Genomic DNA, 21,768 nt, shown 5'->3' on the forward strand with positions numbered 1-21,768 from the left:
CTTAATCTCTTTAAGGACAGAAAAAAGGAAAGGGGGAAAATCATCCCCGGGTACAATAGCATCCGGAATACCGCACTCTGCTAAAGGTTTCCTACTGTAATGTGCTTTATGTATCACTCAATTCTATTTTGGAAGGAAAAGTTTTAGTCGGAGGATTTAGAAGAAGAAATACATGCACGATTCAAGCAGCTGTTACGAAATACAGCTATTTTTAAAAACCCTGAGTAATCTGATTAAATATCAGCAGGATTTTTCCTTCTTGCCACCTCCTTACTCTTTGCAGGTTTTGACCAGAGTTTTCTCCTTTGGGTACTTTATAAATCAGGCATCTAATCAAGCTAGCATTTCTTCACAGGAGCAGTTTCTTCCATCTACGCTGTCTTCCTTTTTCTAGCCTTTGTTCGCCCATCTTTTCTAATGATCTTCAACAGCAACAACAGCATTTACCATCTGCTCAACAAATAAATATTGAGGGAGGGTGAAAGAATCACAGCCCAGTTACAACTTTTTGCTTTAGTTGGTTTCTCTCCTGTTCACAACGCAATCGGCCCAGGATAGGTTTGTACCTGAACCCCCCCCAAAGGCGCTGAGATCTAATCTACTGAAGCCTAAACAAGAGTTTGGGCAAAGATAAATAAAGGCGTGAGCATTCTTGCTCAGTACAAGTTTAAACTTCTCCATGAGCACCCTCTTCCCTACCTTCCCCGCCACAGAAACCAGCTCAAGAGCAATCAGGAGGTGGGATCTCACACGCTCGGGGATATTTTTTTTTAAATTCAGGAAATAATTTAAAAGCTCAGTCTGAGCCAACAGCGTACATTGCAAAGAACGATACAAGTGCACTTCTGCCTTACTTCCTAGCAGCCAAGCCTATAAATAAAGGGACAGATTTAATAATCGAGTAATGTGGGCTTGACAAACCCTTCCAAATATCCTCACACTTCCACCCCCCTCCTCTTTTTGTTTTCTGTAAGAAAACTAACACAGTCTGGGCACTTATGCTCCTAGTCAGCATCCTGTGGCAGGTGGTAGCTGCCGGAAAATACAGATCTGCAACTTTTGGTGTGTGTGTGTGTGTGTGTGTTTCTGCGTTGGCTCGGCAAAGATTTCTTTTAGGCTCCCCACCCACCCACCTCCGAAATTTCCAACAATACAAGAAACCAAGGAAGCATACTCGGCTCTCCGGTTCCCTCTTCCCCCTCCGCTTTTGATCTTCATCGGGACGTGAGCTGCACGTTAATGGGCCACCCCTACCACAAAGACAAATTACCATCCAAAAAAAAATCACTCCTATCCTTTTCCTCTAAGATACCGCACCCCCCCCCCAAACACACACACAGATCCCGCCATACACACACACACCCTCCCGCTGTATGCAGCCCGGGTGCGTGGAACTAGGGAGAGACGGCGGGGAGGGAAAATAATCACTTGCAGGGCCGCCTTTCCTAGTTCGTTTCCTCTCCGAGGTGCTCCAGCAGGGAGGGCGGCTGAACCTGGAGACGACACATGGCCCCCCACCCCCGCCAGCATCCCCATCACCCCGTCCCCGTGGCGCTGCGGAGAGGCGCTAAAAAGCAATGAAGCTGCACAATAAGCTTTACTCCAAAGGACCCCCCCATTGGCGCTGGCTTTGCCCCCCCCCATTCTCCATTCAACCCCCTCCACCCGCGCGCACTGAAGTTGCTAAAGTTTGCAACTATCCCCCCCCCCCCAGCTCCTCTCTCACTTAAAATAGCGTCGGGTGCAGGAAAGGGATAACACCCCCCACTCTCTTACCCCCCCCCCCACACACACACTGGATGCTGTTACTTACTATTCTGGGAGGGGGGGCAGGAACTCACTTGCACATCTTGCTCGGGAGCTGCAAGGTTCGTGGGGAGGGGGGAAGCTCAGACCCTCTTCTCAGCCCCCCCGGTCTCCCATCCGCCAGGAGCCGCGGGGCCGGCTTGGAGTTCTCGGGACCGGACTGGCTCCTCTCGCTGCCTTCCAGCCCGGAGCAGCCCCGCCGCAGCAGCTCCTAGCAGGGACGCTTCCCCTCTTCCCATGAGGAGGGAGGCGGCGGCGGCGGAGGAGGAGGCGGAGGGGGGAGGGGGGGGCTAGGGGCTGGCAGCCCCACTCACACTGATGTCAACTAATATATTCAAAGTTCAACAGGGCATTGAGCGACACGCCGCTGCCGCTGCAGCCAGCCCCGCGCGCCCGGGACCGGCGGGCATTGTCCGAGCCTGCCGGTGGGTCGCCGCTTGCAGGGGGGGCTCGCCCGCTCTTTGCTCCGCGCTTTGCAATAGCGCCTGCCCCTCTCCGCTAGGCTCCGTGCCGGGCGGGCGGGCGTCGGGCCGGGAGCTGCTGCTGCTCGCGGGCTGCCCAGCTGCAGAGAGGGGTGTTTTCGCGTGCAAGCCTGCTCCGCGCAAGGCTGAACGGCCGCGGGCATAATGCAAGCCCCGGGCGGGGAATGGTCGCGTTTAACCCTTGAGGCGCGCGGCAGCCTTTGCTGCCTGGGGAGGGGGGTGAAAAGGGGGGGGGGAGGCTTTATGGCAGGGGAGGTTTTTATTTGGGGGGAGCCAGCAAAAATGAGACGTTTAAACTTCAGCCCCGGGAGAAAAAAAAAATGTCGAGCAAAGCGGGTTTGAGCTGCCCGGGAAATGCTCCCTTGCGCTCCACACAAGCAGCTCGCTCCCTCTCCCGAGCAGCGTGCCCGCGACTGGAGCGAACAAACCAGCTCAGTTTCGAGGGAAATCGGAAGACACTCCCCATCCCCCACCCTCAACAAGTAATTCTTCCGTGGATCGGCTTTGTAAAATTCCTACAAAACCTAGGACGGTGGAAATCTCTCCCTGGAACGTCCCATTGAACTTGCTTAACAAATATTTCCCCTGATCGCAACCCTCACCACTAGGCAGCTGAAGCAAAATGCAGGACAATGTAGCACTAGGCAGCGTGGTGAAGCATGAGGAAGATAGTTGGCTTTTTGACAAGGCCCACTCCACAGTGGGTTTAAGGGCTTTGTGAAGGAAGCAAGAAGGAGATAGGGTCTCTGCCCCCAAACAACTAGCAGAAAGAGAGGGAAAGAGAAAGTGATATTATAGGAAACATGGTGTTGCTAGGATCCAGCAGGTTGCTGCAGGTGTCCCATAATCTCTTAACTGCCAAAAACTAGGATTGGGCATGAGTGGGATCATTTAATAATTGCCTTGTTCTGTTCATTCCCTCTGGTCTGATTCTTGTCAGAGACAGGATGCTGGGCTAGATAAACCATTGGTTGCTACCTTATGTTAATTTCTCTTGTTAGGTGAAAAATGTTTTAATATCACAGTAAGAGGAATGGGAATCAGAAGGATGTATTCCAAGTGCTTTCCAATCTAACTATAATCCGTCCAAAAGGTTTGAATGCAGAGAAGATAGTGGCAGGATAGTGAAATACACTGACTGGTTTGTTTTCTTGAGACAAGGATGAGGTAGTATCTTTTATTGTCTCTCTGTTGGTGAGAGAGACACTTTCAAGCTCGCATACATTGCTTCAGATTTGTTTTGTTTTCATTATTCTAAATTGACAGAAATACGGTCTAGTTAGAAGCACTGGTGAAAAACAAATTAGATGTTTAAATTTTTACAATTCATGTGGGGTGAAAACTGTAAAAATCTTATTTGCCTTTCACTGGTGCTGAGTTATTAGTAATACAGGGGAGGATGTGTTTTATTTTTTAAATATGATTTTTTAGTCTGATGGTATCCACTTTATAGCTACTGCACCATACATCAATTTAATAGCAATCACTCAAATACTGATTTATGGCTACAGTGCGCCATCTAAAAGCAGATGGTAGTGGTAGGGTGTGTACATTATGGCTGCGTCTAGACTGGCAAGTTTTTCCACAAAAGCAGCTGCTTTTGCAGAAAAACTTGCCAGCTGTCTACACATCATGTAAGATTGTCAGTGTTCTTGCGGAAATGCTATGCTGCTCCCGTTCGGACAAAAGCCCTCTTGCGCAAATGCTTTTGCGCAAGAGGGCCAGTGTAGACAACACGGTATTGTTTTGCGCAAAAAAGCCCCAATCGCGAAAATGGCGATCGTGGCTTTCTTGCGCAAAACCGCGTCTAGATTGGCACGGATGCTTTTCCGCTAAAAGTGCTTTTGCGGAAAAGCGTCCATGCCAATCTAGACGCTCTTTTCCGCAAATACTTTTAACGGAAAAACTTTTGCATTAAAAGCATTTGCAGAAAATCATGCCAGTCTAGACGTAATCCATGAGTGGAGATTCATACAACAGTGTGCCAAGCAACACAAACACAATTCCACCAGATTTCTTTGGGCTGCAAGTATGGTTAGCACCCTGCAAGGCTAGCCAGTACAGATGAGTGGTTAAGGCTGTGTTCCCTTTCATCCCAGTCAGTGAGGCCAATAATTGGGATTGTTTCAGAGCTCCATGCACAGCTGCAAACAAGAAGGTGGGGATTGGGACAGCCTCCTTAAATCCCACTCCTCCCTGTTCTGGACATAGGTAATCTAGCCCTTCATAAGGGTGGGCTCCAGCTTCCACTGAAGGCAGTGGGAAATTACACAAGTTGCAATACAGACTAGTCCATACCAAGAAGAAGTTGATCTGAAAATGCCATTGCTTGTGATCCCTGCTCTAAAAAATTACCATGTCGCATGTTTTCCCAGAATGTGCAAGGTCAGGAAGGTTTACTGCAAGACAATACAGTGGTGATTTTTCCCCTCGGTCTTTATCTGTAGGATTGGCAATAAGTTTACACTGCAATTGAATTTACTGGGGAAGGGGACTTGCCATCCCCCATTTCAGTGTAACTTGGGTGTTAGCACAGAAATGCAATATTAATACAGTATTGCCCATTTTGTTAAAGCAGAGGTTCACCTCAGTGGCCTTGCCCAAAATTCCATGCCCTTATGGTTAACTAAATGGGTAACACCCTCCATCCTAGAAGTGGATTAATCTCCTCAGTGCTATATGTACATTGTCACTCTGGGATCCTTTACACTGAAAAATCAGTACTTATGGCACCGTATAAAAAGTTAAATTGTTCTGAATAGCTCAATATTTACATTAGTAATATATATTAAGATATTAGTTGAAGCTGTATAAAGACAGTACAACATAAGCAAGTATATAGTAAAAAGAAATGCATCAAAGGGTTTTAGTGATATTACACATTACAAGATGAAAGCCTCAGTTACTTACTTCCAGAATCCCAAAATGGAATTTTCTTTAGTGACAGTATTTCACTACATATGTGAATCTGTTCCTATTCAAGACTAATCAAGTCATATTGATATCACCAGTATGTTATAGCTATATAAACAGTGTGATAGTAGGATGCCTCATCAATACTAATGTGACTTTTACAGCATGTTGGTGGTGGGTGTTTTCAGAAATCGTATCTCTGGAAAACAGCAGTATAGATCCACTGAGGTAGTCATCACACAAATAATAAGCTACCTATTCTTTGCCTGCTCTAATTTCTCTGGCCTTCTGTAATCCTGTTGTTATTTAACTCTGTCACTGAATTCTTTACCGCTGCAAAGCATTTTGCGATAAAGTTTGTGTACAGAAAATCTTTTATGTAAAGTTACTTGGGGGCTTTGCCTCCTGCTCGCTACACTTTCCAACTGCCCTCTCTCGGGGAGTAGGCAGACAGGCTCTTCCCCCTGGCCACCGGAAAAGGGGGGCCGAGGCAGGACACCCCCAGCCTGTACCTCCCCAACCACCAGGCCAAGTCCAAGCCAGCTCTGGCTCTCCGCCCCCCTTCCATTCCAGCCAGCAGAGGGGGAGCAAGCTGAGGCCATGTCAGCCTTGGCTCTTTCTCCCCCTCCCCCCAGCTGCCAGGAGGAATTTAGGGGGATCCCAGGCTGAGGCCACAGCACGCCAGCTTTGACTCTCTCCCACCGAGCACCAGGCAGGACGCAGAGTGACATGATGATATCACTCTGTCATCCTACAGGGAAAAAAATGTATATATAGAGAGAGAGATGGTATTTTCAATCTGAATTCTTTTCCAACATGTTATTTTCAAACATTTCAGACATTGCAAAACAGGGACTGGTATACTTTTAAAAGCATTTGCATGGTTTTCTGATGGCAAATGTCACAATGGGCTCCACTCAAAGTTATAGAAAGAGACTAGTTTTGAGCTTGTCATACTGTGGAATATTTTGTTCAAACTGCCCTATAAACCTCTCCTTCTTTCCCTGTTCATTCAGCCTGGTCCACTTGTTAGGATCTAATCTAAAGCCCATAGAAGCCAGTGGAAAAATTCCAATTGATTTCAATGGGCCTTGGATCAAACTTTGAACTGTAATGCCACATATGTTAAACTTCTGTAATGAAATCATTAGTTCTCTCTCAGTCAGCGTAGGCATATGACTAAGCAAAATCAGGAATTTGGAAGTGATCAGTCCTTTCCATTGTTCCTCTCCTGCAATTTTTTCCAACTTCTCTTTATAACTGTAGTTTTATCTGGCATTGTTGCATAGTTTTTAGGGTGTAGCCTTAGTTGTCAGGTGACTTGTAAATGTCTTGTGTTTCTCCATGTTCTTAAGATGATGGATGATTACTATCTCACTGCATGCACTTTTGTTCTATTTCATTATATTACATTTTAAATAACTGATGTGCACCAACTTTGGCACAGAGAGGAGATTACATCTCCAGGTCTATAGGCATCTGATAGTACACTAGTGGTTTTTCTTTTAAAATTTAATCAGGAAGGGATGGGTTAGCTGTTTAAGCCTCAGGGTTCAAATGCTGACGCTTCCTGCAACTGAAATTCTAAATCCCAGAAGAGTCAACTCAAACTTTCCTTCTTGTGAGAGACGCAATTTAAGTACCCAGCAGTGTGCTATGTGTGGATGTTTATCACAGCCCTTGTAAGTCAGGGTTCTCTCTCTACTCAATTTCAACATTACTGATTCCAAGGCACATTTTTAAGGAGTTCTCCCCTGATGCCTTTGAGCAAAATTCATCCTTTGTTACTGTTACACTACTTTCCACCAGAATGGTGGTGGCAGTTCACTGGAACTGTGCATCTGTAAATTGTAGAGAGCTTTGGGACAAAAAGTGCTATATAAAATAAAGCATTTTACCATTTCCATGGCCACCCAGAATTCCATGGTTGTCACTTCTCTGCAGTTTGTGGAATCTTGGAAACTCATGGCCAGACAGGAGGGATGAAACCTAAATTTTCCATCCCCCTAGTGCAGAGGACCCTGTTTTTGGAATTAAAGTGATTCTCCATTAGCTATTAGCATTATAGAGCCAATGACATGGTTGTTCAGAACAATGCCAGTGAATCGTCGCACTATTACAATAATATTTTCCATTTGTGACATACAAATCCATTTTTTTAACCTCAGAATCCTAGTCCCTATTCCAGGTCATTATACAAACAGAATGCATCAGAACTTCTTTTCTGTGACTCTCACTGGCCAGACTTTGAGCTGTTACTATATATATAGACTACAGGCCTGTTTGTTATGAGAACTGGTGTCTGGGATGAAGCCCTTTCTTCTGTTTTCTCTTCACGTTCCAGTGCCACTGATCCTTTTCTCCTTATTCTTCCCTTCTCCTGATTTCTTCTTCTGAACTTCACCTTACACCACACACTATCTGAAATGCCCTCTCTGGCATGCAGGTGTTTGCTAGCTAAACTAAGGACAGATATTGCAAAAAGGACTATTCTGACAGTTGCATATTCTTGCCCTGCATCTGCCTCCCAAAAAAGTGTGCAATATGATTTTCACCACTAGGTGGTGCCGATGCATCCTAATGCTCTCTTGAGTATGGTACAGAGGAGGGACACATTGCCCTGGAGAATTCACACTATCTGTCCAACAACACCTGAGCAAGAGTTATGCTACAGGAGCCTATGTTTAGTAACAGGGTGTAGTCTATAAAATCTGTGCCTTGTATACAGCAGAGGAGTTGCATGTTCTGTCAGGATCTGCCCTGCAAGCCAGTGGCCTGGCCTCGGGAATCCCTACACACTTAGGCTGTACCAGAGATATCCCGAAACAGCCATCCCATGTCTTAACAGTGCGCCCATTATTTCGAAATATAACGGGCTCGCTATTCCAACGTCCCTGGGAAACTCGTTCCATGAGGGTTAAGGGACGTTTCAGAATAGCGGGTTATTTCAAAATTTGGCGCTGTGTTGACAGCACCAAATTACAAAATAAGCAGTTTTGAAATTGAGTCGATATAAGTTATGCAATTTGTGTAGCTCAAATTGCATAGCGTATTTCGAGCTACGGGTGCAATGTAGTCATATCCTTACATGCCTCTGATGGTAGCTGTGGGTGGGACAGAGGTACAAACCAAGAAGACTAGGAAAAAAAGTCTTCTTAAACAATGCGGACAAGGTAGAGTGCTGCCTGTGCAAGTTGCAGTGTTGCTGCCTGAGAGACAGGGCTGGAGAGGCAGGGTCATTGCAATTCACCACAGCCTCACCAAAATGTCTGTGTCAGAGGGGACAGTGCTAAGAAGTGGACCTAAGAGAACTGAGCTGTGTCAGGCAAGAAAAGGCAGATCTAAGCTGCCTGTCCAAGGAGGGCTAGCTAGCGCACAAGAGTCTTGGGAGAAAAGGGGCGGCATTAGGGGGAAGTTTAGTGCAGAGCCAGCCTGATTCCCCTTAGAACATGTGTCCTATCAGTGCTCTGATCAGAGAGCTGTGCCAAGTGGGGAGGGGAAAGAGTTGCATTTAGGTTTTTCAGCAACTGTCAGGTAGTTCAAAGCTATGAGAAAAGCAGCGATGGTGTCACTTTCCAGCCAAGCCAGAGTAGGCTGTGTAACGTTTAAGCTCCGTTTGAGCATAGAGGGTTGGTCTGTTCATAACTGAACTGGCTGGCCAGAGCTGCTTCAACACTTCAGCACACTCCGATTAGTCACCCTGACTGAGACATCAAGGGCAAATCCAAAGGAAAGTCTAGCCATTGGCCTCAGCATCTGGATTCCAGATTCACATACGGGTGGCTGCTCCTGGGGGTTTCAGCGCTTCAGCTACATGCATTGGCCTAGTGGGGTTGTTTGTTTGTTTTAAATCAACACTCTGCTGTAATGGACTGGACTTCATCCATATTGAGGGAAGAGAAAATGAAGCGTGGTTGCATTTAAAACTACTCTTCATGCCGCCAAATCCACATAAGTGCATGCATATGTGTAACCAGGCTTTTCACCAGCAGGCAGAGGTGAAAGTAAGGTGGTGTGCCCCAGAGCTCAGCTCTGGCAAGAGCTGGCTACACTCCAGCAAGAGCTGCCTGGGGCACTCCACTGAGACCCAGCTGGTGGGAGACATGACTTGCAGCACACTCTCCCAATCGGGCTCCTGCTGCAGCAGTGCCCTCGCACAGCCCGACCACAGCTCCCTTGTGGCTGTGGCAGGGACCCGTCCACCACCCAGGTAAGTAACCGGGCCCCAGGAGAATGAGCACTAGCCTGAATGATTAAGTCTAGATTTCATGACAGATAGCCATTATCTATAAACATATTTAGGTTAAGAGATTTTTGCTTACATGAGAAGTCATACACTCTCTGTTGTGGCTTATGGGCTCAGACTGGTGGCAGTGTAACTTATACTAAACAGAGAACAAAGCTAAAGATATGCTCCCACGTTTATAATGACCACACCGGAGATCAATCTTCTGGCATTTGATTTAGCGGGTCTAGTAAAGACCTGCTAAACTGAACACTGAGGGTGCCCCCAGTCAGTGCCAGTTCTCATCGAAGTCATGAGGAATAAGGGAAACCAACAGGAGTATTTGCTCTCATCAGCCTCCCATTGGGAAGATGGTGCCAAGCTTGGCTTAAGATATGTCGCCTCCAGCTATATTTTTTACTTAGCTGGAGTTGCATACCTGACGCCATCCTTCCAGGTTTAGTATAGACCTAGCACGAGAGATGGAGAAAAGGATCATGGGTCTGTCTCCATAAATAGAGAAGTCTAATGGATTTGTGCAGAAGAAATTTATTTGGCCATGTGTCCAATGTTCTCTCTAATCTTTTCCATCCATATGTATTTTTTTCCATCCACATGTGGAATAAATTTTTATGTGCACTGAGGCATGTGCAAATGTGCACCACCAATAGAAACACAAAACCTAGCTATGGGTGCTCTGCTAATCAGATGAATCCTCTCCTGAGTGGCCACACAGGGAACAGCTTAAACAGTGCATGCATCTCATGTGATCTGAGATGCATGCCATTGTGTAACTCTCACAACACACAGTAGCCAACCATTTATTGCCAGGTAAAAAAAGAACAGTGAAAAAATAAGTTATAGCAGCACCACATTAAACTAAACAGCTTAGTCCCACATTAGGAACCTTTTCTTTCAGCTCTAGCTTTGAGCCCAAGAGATCATATAAATTGAAAACAGTTTCTGCACTGAGACTGGAAAAATAAAACCAGACTCTGAACTCATTTATTGTACCAAGGATAACTTTATCACAAGGACTGAAAAATTCATTGTACGATTCTCTCCAGGGTAAGACTGGGGGCCCTATGCCTCTCTGGCTACAGAATTTAAGCTTTCAATGAAAGACACAGTGTTTGGGTGAATAAAAGATCATGGTAATAACTTGATATAAGAGTCAGAGCGAAATAGAAAGGAAGGTTCCACCACATCAGAGTTTCAGGGTCTGCTCCCTGCTCAGCCATTCATTTAATTGACTTTGGAGACCTCAACTAGGACCAGATTTTCAAAGAAGAACTCAGCATGGAGCCACTCCCCTTGTCACACTATTAGCATGCAGGAACAGACCAGTAGCTCTTGTTGGCTCACAAACTATTTAAAGGGATACTACCCTGTTTCTACATATTGAAACTCTAAGGCTACGTTTACATTGCACTCTCTTGCGCAAGAACATATGCAAATGAGGCGTGGGGATGAATATCGCCGCACCTCATTTGCATACTTAATGAGCCACCATTTTTGCACAAGGAGCTTTTGCGCAAGAAGGAGCAGTCTATACTCCTTCTTGTGCAAAAGCTCCTTGTGCAAAAATGGTGATTCATTAAGCATGCAAATGAGGCATGGCGATATTCATCACCGCACCTCATTTGCATATGTTCTTGAGCAAGAGAGCGCAATGTAGACATAGATGTACAGCAGTGGTCCCCAACCTTTTGGGTCTGTCGGGCGCCTGGGGGCGGGTCCACTCACGCGCCGGGCACCTGGGAGTGGGGCCGCACACGCACGTGGGGGTGGGGCCACACACGCTCCCGGGGATGGGGCTGCAGCTGCGCACACGCTCCGGGGCGGGGCCACCCATACGCTGTGTGCCCAGTGCCGGTGTCACCCATGCGCTGCACTCCCAGGTCCGGCGCCGCTCCTGTGCCGCACGCCCAGGAGCCGGCATCACCCAGCGCTGCATGCCTGGGGCCAGCGCCGCTCCTGCGCTGCGTGCCCAGGGGCGGGGACACCCATACGCTGCGTGCCCAGTGCCGGTGCCACCCATGCGCCGCACTCCTGGGGCCGGCACCACTCCTGTGCCTCACGCCCAGGAGCCAGCAGTGCCCATGCACTGCACGCCTGTGGCCAGCGCTGCTCCTGAGCCATGTGCCCAGGGGAGGGGATGCTCATACACCACGCGCCCGGGGCCAGCACAGCCCTTGCGCCATGCACCCGGGGGTGGGACCACCCATTCGCTGCATGCCCAGGGGCTGGCACCGCCCATGCACCACGTGCTCAAGGGCGGGGTTGGCCCTGATCACTCGGCGGGCGCACAGAAATGGCCCAGCAGGTGCTATGGCGCCCTTGGGCACCGCGTTGTGGACCACTGATGTACAGCATCCAGTGAGCTAAACTCTTTTGAAAATGCAAATGTGCATGCTGGGATTTGTGGCATGGGCACCATTTATACAGGTAAAGGGGGGGCGGTATCCCCCCTCCTGAGTTTGAACCCCTGCTTAAAGCTGCATGGCATGGTTCCAAAGGCACCTCTTAACTGCAATAGAGTTTGAGATGCTTGCAGCTTTGCCTTTGGGACAAGGAGTTGGTTATAAAATGAGGGAGGGAGGTGATTACCAACAACAAAAGACTGGTCATACAAGTATCATAGAATCATAGAATAATAGGACTGGAAGGGCCCTCGAGAGGTCATCGAGTCCAGCCCCCCGCCCTCAAGGCAGGACCAAGCTCCGTCTACACCATCCCTGACAGATGTCTATCTAACCTGTTCTTAAATATCTCCAGAGAGGGAGATTCCACCACCTCCCTTGGCAATTTATTCCAATATTTGACCACCCTGACAGTTAGGAATTTTTTCCTAATGTCCAATCTAAACCTCCCCTGCTGCACTTTAAGCCCATTACTCCTTGTCCTGTCCTCAGAAACCAAGAGGAACAAATTTTCTCCTTCCTCCTTGTGACACCCTTTTAGATATTTGAAAACCGCTATCATGTCCCCCCTTAATCTTCTTTTTTCCAAACTAAACAAGCCCAGTTCATGAAGCCTGGCTTCACAGGTCATGTTCTCTAGACCTTTAATCATTCTTGTCGCTCTTCTCTGTACCCTTTCCAATTTCTCCACATCTTTCTTGAAATGTGGCGCCCAGAACTGGACACAGTACTCCAGCTGAGGCCTAACTAGTGCAGAGTAGAGCGGCAGAATGATTTCACGAGTTTTGCTTACAACACACCTGTTGATACAACCTAGAATCATATTTGCTTTTTTTGCAACAGCATCACACTGTTGACTCATATTCAACTTGTGGTCCACTATGACCCCTAGATCCCTTTCCGCCATGCTCCTTCCTAGACAGTCGCTTCCCATCTTGTATGTATGGAACTGATTGTTCCTTCCTAAGTGGAGCACTTTGCATTTCTCTTTATTAAACCTCATCCTGTTTATCTCTGACCATTTCTCTAACTTGCTAAGGTCATTTTGAATTATATCCCTAACCTCCAAAGAAGTTGCAACCCCACCCAGTTTGGTATCATCTGCAAACTTAATAAGCGTACTCTCTATCCCAATATCTACATCATTGATGAAGATATTGAACAGTACTGGTCCCAAAACAGACCCTTGCGGAACTCCACTTGTTATCCCTTTCCAGCAGGATTTAGCACCGTTAACAACAACTCTCTGACTACGGTTATCCAGCCAATTATGCACCCACCTTATCATGGCCCTATCTAAGTTATATTTGCCTAGTTTATCGATAAGAATAGCATGCGAGACCGTATCAAATGCCTTACTAAAGTCTAGGTATATGACATCCACCGCTTCTCCCTTATCCGCAAGGCTCGTTATCCTATCAAAGAAAGCTATCGGATTAGTTTGGCATGACTTGTTCTTCACAAACCCATGCTGGCTATTCCCTATCACTTTAATTAAGGCATGGTTAGATCACTGCCTAAAAACTAAAAACCTAACAGAACATTGGGAATCATTAGGAAAGTAATAGATAATAAGACAAGAAAATACCATATTGACTCTCTATAAATTCATGGTATGCCCACATCTTGAATAATGTATGCAGATTTGGTCACCATCTAAAAAAAGATCTATTGGATTTGGAAAAGGTACAGAAATGGCAACAGAAATGATTAGGGGTAAGGAACAGCTTTCATATGAGGAGAGATTAACAAGACTGGGACTTTTTAGCTTGGAAAATAAATGATTAAAGGATGGGGGGGATATATTAGAGGTCATGAATGGTGTGGGAAAACAGACTAAGGAAATGTTATTTACTCCTTCACTAACATAACACATGCATTCAATTATATTTATAGACAGCAGATTTCAAACAAATTATTTCTTCACAGACAACCTGTGGAACTCTTTGCCAGGAGATGGTGGACAGGTCCAAACTGTAACAGGGTTCTAATAAGAACAAAATAAGTTTGAGGACAGGTCCATCAATGGCTACTAGCCAGAATGGGCTGGAATGGTGTCCTTAGCTTCCGTTTGCCAGAAGCTGGGAATAGGTGACAGGGGATGGATCATTTGATGATTGCCTTTTCTGTTCATGCCTTCCAAAGCACCTGGCACTGACCACTGTTGGAAGACAGGATACTAGTCAAGATGGACCATTGGTCTGACCTAATATGGCCATTCTGATCTTATATGGAGCCCAAATGTATCTGCCCTCTGCTGTAACCACTAGACCCCACTTCCCTTCCAGAGCTGAGATAGAGCCCAGGGGTCCTGACAGTCTCTCTCGCTCTCTCTCTCTCTCTCTTCAGTTAGTAAGAAAGTAAGACTACATATTAAAATTTTAAGGCTAGACAGTGTCCCTTAAGTGACTTGCCATAAGATGCCAGAACATGTTAATATTGGAGCTGAGTGGGTCTAATATTTATTTATTTATTCCCCTTTTGTGTAGGAATTAGATACAGGGCTCCTGTCAGCTAATTGCTCAGTTATCTTCCCCAAAAAAACTAGAATTTTCCAGTGCCTCAGTCGCCCTAGAAAGGTGACACGTATGTGTGGAGAGGGAGAATGGAATCAGTCCCCTCCCTGCCTCCCAATATGCTGCTTGGCTTGTACTGAGTATGCTTAGTAACACTGCTGAAACTGCTGTCCTCCTCTGCTCCCTCTCCACCCCGCTCTCACTCTCTTCTCTGGCATCAGGGCATGCACAGGTCAGCCCAACCCTACCAAAATCTGAAACAGTGTCCCAGACTCTTGGAATGGGTAACCCTTGGTTTTTTACCTCCACCTCCTTTACACATCCTATAATATACTGACTCTGTGGTTCAGAGTAATCTGAACAATGAAATGCAAAGAACTACCAAAGTACTTCAAGGTAAAGGTGGGAACAGAATGTAGGGCTTTCTGGCACCCAGCCATGTCTGGTGGAGAATGCAGTGGAAAGAAGAGGATCTTCTTACCAGATTCAAGTTCTTCCATAGTGTTTGAAAATCATGGCCTGTTAGTAGCTATACTGAGTACTGGGCTAACTCAGCTATATAAAGCATGTCCTTCCATAGCTACACACTTGTAATGAGTTTAAATAAAATACCTTCCAGGCATGCTCAGTATGTGATATTCAACTACTCATGAGTCAGTCAAATCAAAGCCAATTCACTTTCAATCTTCACCCAGTTCAGCTGCAGAGTTGTTCAAATTGAAAGGCTATGAAAAATGTTTTAAAGGGGGAAAATGTCCCTCTCCCCACTCTCTTCTCACTTAAAAAAGATCACATCTCTCACAACAAAGTCACACTTGGGCTGAGATCACATATAGGCGATTTCATCTACATGTCAGAAAGTTATGAGGGATTGAAAACAGGGGTTTAGAATAATTCTAGACTTCAGTGGCCAGGACCAAATGCCTCCTGAGGAGCTGCGGCAGGTACTGAAACTCAAACTTATCTCTGACCCTTTGGAAAGTTCAGACCCCAAACTCCTGCCCAAATCCAGAACATGAACACTCAGACCTGTCACAATTATCAGCTTGAAATGGAACCCTGAGCCCCATAACCCCACGCCACTCAATTGTAGGAAAGTTAGAATCTATACCCCAACTCTCTGGTTCCATCCTTTCCCAAAGAGTAAGACACTCTATTCTACATGTTAATATGCCTGAAAAACCTCGATGGTGGGCGGGGCTGAGCACAGCCGGAACGGGGCAAATTCAGGGACTTAGCTCTTGCCCCCTCTTCTTCGCTGCTGCTTGCAGGCCATCGGCTAGGTTTCTCCAGCTGGTCTGTCGCCGGTGGCTGTGCGGAGCTTCCCCCGCCTTCCTGCAAAATGGCGGAGGGTTCGCCCCTCGCCGTGCCGTTCCCCGCCCACCCCCCCGGCCGGACGAAGTGCGGGTCCCGGCAGACCCATCACAGGGGTATAATCCCCTTCCCCTCTTCTCCCCTTCCCTTTCCCAGCCACGAGCTCCCATGAGGCTCACAGCAGCTCCAATTGTCCGACTGGCTGGAGGACTTCCGGGTTCCAGTTGGTGCCGGACTATTGGGAGTGCCAAACCACTGGATGCCGGACAATTAGAGTTTTATTGTATACAGAATCATGAGCATTTGTGGATATCTTGTTTTCTGTTATTTCCACTCCAATTCATCTGATGAAGTGGGTTTTGCCCACGAAAGGTCATGAGTCTATATATTTTTGTTATTCTCTAAGATGCCACGGGACTACTCATTGTTTTTAAAGTTACAGACTAACATGGCTACTCCTCTCAGAGTAGGTAAGAGAGAATCAGTGATAGCCTGGGGCAGAATGGCAAGCTATAAGGCCTATGTGCATATCTGACGGGTCTTTGTTTTAATCCAAGCCTCTCAGCCCACCCTGAAGTCAGTGTACCGAATGAATGAATGAATGAATGAATGAATGAATGAATGAATGAAAAGATACCTTTAACAAGCAATGTTCACCTGAAAAACTGCTAGATGTTGATCCTGCTCCGAGCAGGGTTTTGCTGGCTCAACAGGTAGCTCATATACCCATGTGGAGTTGAAGGGAGATGGGAACAGCTTCACATAACGCAAGAAGCAGGAATCACCCAATGACATCAATAGGCAGAGGTTTTAAAAGAAACAAAAGGAAGAACTACTTCACCTAACACGCCATCAGCCTATGGAACTTGCCTAGAGGGAATGCTCAGAAAGCCAAATGGGTTAAAAAAAATCCTTTGAACTTGGTTAAAAAATTAGCTAAATTCAAGGAGAATAGGTCCATCAACGGCTCTTAGCCAAGATGGTTAGGGATGCACTCTCGTGTTCCAAATGCTCCTAAATCTTCAACTGCCAGAAGCTGGAACTGGACTGTAAGATGGATTACTGAAATACCCTGTTCTGTTCATTCCCTCTGAAGCATTTGGCACTGGCCTCTCTCAGAAGACAGGATACTGAATTCGATGAATCATTGGTGTAATCCACTATGGCTGGTCTATGTTCCCTGAGGAGAGAGGATCTAGAGTATGGACTGAGCAGACTGAGTTGAATTTTGCTTATGCTTCTTTCTTGTTAATAAAACTATATCTCAGAAAGAGGATGAGTTTGGACTCCCTGCACTTTATATGTGGTGGTGTAGACCAAGTTGGAAGAGGTGGCTGCTCACAGTAGCTCAGCCAAAGTTTTCTTGGACTGTGGGTGTGTCCAGACTCCATGCCTCCGTCGACGGAGGCATGTAGATTAGCCAGATCGGAAGAGGGAAATGAAGCCGCGATTAAAATAATCGCGGCTTCATTTAAATTTAAATGGCTGCCCCGATCTGCCGATCAGCTGTTTGTCGGCAGATCGGGGGAGTCTGGACGCGATGCCCCGACAAAGAAGCCTTTCTTCATCGACACAGGTAAGCCTCGTGAAACCAGGTTTACCTGTGTCGATGAAGAAAGGCTTCTTTGTCGGGGCATCGCGTCCAGACTCTCCCGATCTGCCGACAAACAGCTGATCGGCAGATCGGGGCAGCCATTTAAATTTAAATGAAGCCGCGATTATTTTAATCGCGGCTTCATTTCCCTCTTCCGATCTGGCTAATCTACATGCCTCCGTCGACGGAGGCATGGAGTCTGGACACAGCCAAAGGTATCATTATATTACCTTCAAGCTGAGAACATTTATATAACAATGCACTGTTCAGCATCCTAATGGTGTGTGTTTGCTTCCCTTCATAGGCAGAGCCAGAGATGCCAATAAACTTGAAAGATGATTTGCAGCAAAGAATGTGTTGGTACAGGACAAGAGAGGTGTCCTGCTCTTATTATTAGTGATAAATAACTTTCAAGCCTCTTCTGCCCAGCATTGTGTCCTTCATTCAGCCTGCACATCACAACATGCAGTGATGGACAAATAGTCACTACAGTTCTACCTGTGAGGCACAGCATCAAAGAGAACGAACCATTTTCTAGTGGTTTTTTAAAGTATAGGATAGCCCAGTGCTGCTGTGTAAGATGAAAGACTGTTCTGTTTGTACACTGCCTTTGAATGTCTAAAATCAAATCCTATGCTTGTATTTCAGGAATCATGAACAGGGAACACTTTGAACAAAGAGTAATCAAGATCACTGTGGCATTAAACATATGCGCAGATTAAGCACTGTTTCATCCCAGGTTAGGTATTATTAAACAGCAGTATTAGACTCTTGTAAGCTGCCTACTCAGGTTTTACTCAGTGGAGTCTAAATATGCTGTATATTTTATTTAATCTTGTAACCCAACACACTCAGCATCCTTTCAGGCAACAATCAAATACACCCTGTTCATCTCTTGAGAATATAAGCTCTAGCTGAATAAGCAAGTATCTCACTCCAAACATTAACCACACAGTCCATTGAGGGTGTAGTCTTGTAAGGTCCTAAGCACTCCCAGCCTTCGATAGCAGGCAGTCAAAGGTGCTTAACACTTCACAGGAGCGCTTGCTGCATTACGGAATCAGACTGTTCATTAGAGCAGTGATCAGAATTTTAGCCCTGTTTGTATGTTTCAAGTCACCAGATATCCAGGCTGATCAATTATTTGATTTCTCATGACTGCCTTCTCGGTTGACTCTCTCTTCCTATTTCTCTTTCATACAAGAGTTGTCCATCAAAAAACTTTTAGTAGGTTAGTTTTCCATTTATATTCATGTTGCAAGGGGAGAATTAAATTTACAAGGTTTGATTCTTCTGTCAATCCTGTTCTCCATTTTCCTCCAAATGTCTGATTCAATGGGAACAGAACAGAGAAGAATGTTTAAGGAAAAAAGTGATTTTCACCATATAGTGAATTTAGCTACTGAATGTCATGCAAATATTATCACCCATCTATGTTACAATCATTTCTTTGTATTGCAGTTTGTAGAACAAAACGTTTTCCCCTATCAAAATGAACAGGACAACCAACAAGCAGGAGCTACCGGAGCGAGTAAGACTTTGCAAGCATACTAACTAATTTGTATTAAAATGCTTATTCTTATAAAGTAAATATTAAATGGATTTTATTGTACAGTTTCTTTTGCTAGAGCTATCCACTTTCAGCAGAGATGTAACAATGTAGGTTTTCTGAAAATAGAAGTGAACACACTTCCTAGAACTAGAGTTGAAAGTCATGTCTCAGAGGAAAAAACAAAACAAAACAATGGCCTGGAGGTTTTAACTATTCACATTGTATAGTGGCAAAAGTGTAGGATTATTTTTGTATGGGTGCTCAATTTTTTAATGTATAAGAACAGAAGGAAAGTGTAGAATTTAGTCTCTGATTCAGGATAGCTCTCAAGCACACAAGCAATGCCAACTGTTCTTGAAAGCATCTAAGTACATGCTCAAACTTCAAGCACATGTTTAAAGTTCCACTGACATTCAAGTGAAGCCGACTTAAACAAACATGCTTAAAGTTAAGTGCTGGGCCTTATTTTCAGTAAAATATCCTCATTCTACAATCTAGGAGTTGTCATTTAATTTTAATAATATTTTATGAATCGCTCAAGTTTTGCATCATCTCCCTCCTTCTTACCCCATCTCTATCAGGAATAATTTTAGACTTTGTCAACTCAGGAAATAAAAATTCCCTGAAGAACCTCTTTGTTTGGGCCTATGTAAGACCTGAATTTAGCCACTGTCTTGAATGAGAGCAGACATGGTCCCTAAACACAGTCTCTCCCGGGTAAGCAGACTAGGGTTGCCAACTTTCCTGAACGGATGCCATTTGTGGCACTAGCATCTGGTCCAGGAGAATTGGCAGCCCTAAAGCACACACACAAACTGAATTGAAGCAGCAGCATGCACTTCAGACTGTCATTTGCCCCAACACAGGCTACACTCACTTTTTCCCCTTTTAAATATGGATGATTTTTTAATCGAGTGGTTCAATCAAACACATATAGTGGTTCAATCAAACTTTCTTTTCAGAAGTTTCAGAGGGGTAGCCATGTTAGTCTGTAACTGGAAAAACGTAAATAACAAATAGTCTTGCAGGACCTTAGGGTACGTCTAGACTACCGGGTTTTGTCGACAGAAGTTTTGTCGACAGATACTGTCGACAAAACTTCTGTCGACATAGAGCGTCTAGACACATTCAGTTCTGTCGACAAAGCAAGCTGCTTTGTCGACAGAACCCTGTAGTCTAGACGCAACCCTACAAGCAATAACACCTTCTGTCGACAGAACTCTGTCGACAGAAGGTGTTATGCCTCATAAAATGAGGTATACCAGTGTCGATAAAACTGCTGAGTTCTGTCAACGCTATGTCGACAGTTCAGCGGTAGTGTAGACACTGGTATAGTTTTGTCGACAAAAGTCCACTTTTGTCGACAAAACTCAGTAGTCTAGACACACCCTTAGAGACTAACAGAACAAGATGGTAACATGAGCTTTCGTGGGCACAAACCACTTCTTCAGATGAATGGAGTTTAAGGGGTCAGTCCAATTTTTCAAGTAAATAGCACAGAGAGGAGAAGGAGGGAGAGGAAGAAAAAGAAGAAAATAAATTGTCAATTAATTAGCATGTCCATGCTAAATGAAGCTGATAAGATTACTTAGTACCCACTTTAAGTACCCTTTGTTTATGTCATTAGTGTCACATTGCTATAAACTGACAGCAGGAGGAGGCTGCGATCAGCCCCATAAGCACATCCTTCAACTTCTTTGCATTATTGCTGTCCACACACATAGGGCCATGCCTCAAAAAAAAAAATTCCATGGTTAAAGACCTGAGACACAATGTTTAGATTGGCATCCATGCCCCTAAAGTTTGAGGGTGTTAAATCACCTGGTTATAAGATAGACCCAGACCTGTGCTTCACAGCTGGCCTTCAGCTTCTGGCATGCTTGAATCCCGTGTTTACTTTGAGTCCACCTCTAATCCTTAGGGCTACAGGCAGGCAAGATCTACATTTTGCATAGTCATGCAGCGGTTAGCACAGAGATCCCAGGTGGGCAATTTTGCTGAATCAGCAACCACCGTAGCTCTTGAGTTAAGTCACTTCTGTCACAATGATGAAGCACGAGTCAGTCTTCAAGCCTTGATTCTTGATGCTATTTGGAGCTCAGTTATAGGTTCTCTTCAGATTTCCACTTTTGGTTTGTTTTGACCAGCTACACTCAAGCCATCCCTGCTTCAGAGCTCGCAAAGCTGTTTTTCTGGGTCGAATATCTTTAGTGTAAATTCAACAGTAGCTCAAACTTTCAGACCATGACAGGATAGCAAATACACAGGAAGACAAAACCAAGATGCAGTGACTTGGTGAAAGACAACAAAATGAGATTCAAATCTAATGAAAACATGAAGCGCCATTTTTTCCTCCCTAAACAGCACAGATGCCAAACAAGAATGGGATGTAACCAACTAGGTGCACACATATCCCATTAAAGTGAGTTTAATTTTACATCACTACTTAGTTCTTGCCTAATTTTCTCTTCTTTTTTTTCCTGGTAACTGCAGTTAATAAGAGATCAAGGTTGGGTTGTGGGGAAAAAAAAGAAGGTACACAAAAGGAGATTTTTAAGATGAACTGATAGTAGAAAAATATTTGAGAACCACTGGCTATATCTACACTTGCGGCTTCTTGCGCAAGTATAGCCCTTCTTGCACAAGAATCCGCAGAGTGTCCACAATTCCCACCTATTCTTGCGCAAGGAAATTTACAGTACGGCATGGTAAGAGAGGGCTTCTTGTGCAAGCACTATGCTCTTTTTTTTTTTTTTAACAGGTGTAAGCCCTCTTGCACAGGAGCTCTTGCGCAAGAGGGCAGTGTGGACGCTTGGTAGGAATTTCTTGCGCAAGAAACCCCAATGGCTAAAATGGCCATCAGAGCTTTCTTGCGCAAGAGAGCATCCACATGACCACGGATGGTCTTGTGGAAAAGCACAACTTGCACATGGCAGTGTGGAC

General features: G+C 45.3%; 1 protein-coding gene across 5 annotated transcripts in view; it reads right to left on the bottom strand.

The window, feature by feature from the left end:
- SEMA5B (semaphorin 5B) overlaps window positions 1-2,363 on the bottom strand; it is a 372,195-nt gene extending 369,832 nt beyond the window's left edge. For 2 of the 5 annotated variants that reach the window (XM_075933113.1, XM_075933119.1), the window contains exon 1: window positions 1,842-2,361. The gene's annotated coding sequence lies outside the window, so the exon portion shown is untranslated. Of the gene's footprint in view, window positions 1-1,813 lie in introns of all 5 variants that reach the window. The other 3 variants (XM_075933111.1, XM_075933114.1, XM_075933120.1) reach the window with 2 other exon arrangements.
- Between the last annotated feature and the right edge of the window lie 19,405 nt (window positions 2,364-21,768).

This window comes from Pelodiscus sinensis, chromosome 7 (assembly GCF_049634645.1).
Source record: "Pelodiscus sinensis isolate JC-2024 chromosome 7, ASM4963464v1, whole genome shotgun sequence".
NCBI classification, from domain to species: domain Eukaryota; kingdom Metazoa; phylum Chordata; order Testudines; family Trionychidae; genus Pelodiscus; species Pelodiscus sinensis.